Consider the following 1,929-nt stretch of genomic DNA (forward strand, 5'->3'; position numbering starts at 1 on the left):
CCACAGGCCAACAGAAAGCTGCAGACTAGTGAAGGGCCTGACACTTAAACCTTCCCCACCACAGGCCATGCCTTCTCCACATCCACCCTCATTATAGCACACACCAAAGACAGAATAATACAAATTAATTAATGTCTTTATTTTCAAATAAGAAAACATCAAAATATGAAAGAGCATGTTCTTGTGAACCTTTTGATGTTTCAGTTCTATTTTAACTTTATCTTGCCTTTTAATGTTTAGAGTTTGAATTTTGTATTAGAGATGTTGATAACACAATTTTTGGTATTTGATATATTCTTAAGAAATATTTATGATCCAGGTGGGAAGAGAAGATAAATATATATATATATATATATGTGTGTGTGTGTGTGTGTGTGTGTGTGTGTGTGTGTGTATACATATGTGTGTATACATATATATGTATGTATATGTATATATCATATTTACAATATACATCATATACCTCTTATATATCTTATATGTGCATATATATATATATATATGTGTGTATGTGTGTGTGTCTAAGATGATAAAAATGAAAACTGCTTTTAACCATGCAAACATGTGAGAATGTGGACATGTTGGTACACCCTTTTGTAATTGTAGAATCAGAAGTATGAGACAGGGGGATCATAATGTAAGGATCAGTCTGGAATTGCATAATTAGGCCATGTTTCAAAAAACAAATTATGAGAATTCATAGATCACTGAATAAAAAACTTCTTCATCAGGCGAGACTTAAGCTAAAACTTTAAATGCTAGTGGTTTCCCTGAAGAGGAGAGAAATTATTTTTAGACAGAAGAAGGCATTAGGAACAAATGTGGTGGAAAATATTTATTGGGGCAACAAGGAGATGAATTTATTAACAATACATGATAGTATATATACAGAAGTAAAATAAAATATATTTAAATTGGTAAGATATGGTATTTGACTACTTAAAAGCCAGTCAAAATTAGATTTAATAAGATTAATAATGCAAAAGATATTAGATATGAGATAACCACAGTTGAAGATGTTGCAGTGGAATTTCTTTGTAAGAACCGGGAACATGAACAAAAATAGAAAAATCTGTATTTAAATCAACAATGTGCAGGTGATAACAATATACTAGTAGAGGTAAAAATCACCACTTCAAGTTTATATAGTAGAATGGTGAGTGACTCCCATGTGCACTGAAATTCTGGAAGGTGTCATGAAGTTGTATGAAGAATATAAGAGGGAATTAAAATGTTTTAGGAAATACATGTGTGTATGTGAGCTAGTGAAATGTGAGGGAAGCCAAGCAGGCATTCCTGCAGTAATTCGCGTGGATTCCTAGACTGCAGTACCTTGCTTCCTAGCCTTATTGTTTTGGCTGGGTTGTAAGAAGCTAACTAGAAAATGGACAGATCTTGGAAAGTACTTATTAAGTGAGCTGATAAAGGCCCCAAAAGAAAATCGTATTCTCTCTTATGCAGATTTTAACTTATAGTGTTGGCATGTGTGTAGATAAGTGGAGTGGGTACAAGTTGTGAAGCTAGGTAGGAAACGAGTTGGTATTAAGGAAGGGGAGTAGGAACAAAAGGCTACATGAATTAGAAAAGCAGAAAGGAGCCTGTTGAGGTAGAAAGCTGTAAGGTCCAGAAGGGGACCAAAGGAGGAAAAGCAAAAGCAAAATTTGTTTGATAACTGCTATAATAAATGAGGAGAAATCTTCTGGCTTTAGCATTCCATTCATATGAACAGGCCCTTATCAGTCCTGTACTGCAGGACTTATCAATGATGTCAATTCTGTAGATATTTCACAACATAAACACAGATACATGCATACATCACATAAATAAAAATAAAATATTTTTTTATTTTAGATATTTTCCCTATTTATATGTAAATTTCTCCATTCCCAGTTTCCCCTCCAAAAAACAAAGAAACAAACAAAAACAACA

At 33.2% G+C, this 1,929-nt stretch overlaps 1 protein-coding gene across 2 annotated transcripts in view; it reads left to right on the forward strand.

Moving 5' to 3' along the window:
* Adad1 (adenosine deaminase domain containing 1) overlaps positions 1 to 1,929 on the forward strand; it is a 41,578-nt gene that overhangs the window by 14,419 nt on the left and 25,230 nt on the right. The window lies entirely within an intron of this gene.

This window comes from Mastomys coucha, unplaced genomic scaffold, assembly GCF_008632895.1.
Source record: "Mastomys coucha isolate ucsf_1 unplaced genomic scaffold, UCSF_Mcou_1 pScaffold17, whole genome shotgun sequence".
Lineage (NCBI taxonomy): Eukaryota > Metazoa > Chordata > Mammalia > Rodentia > Muridae > Mastomys > Mastomys coucha.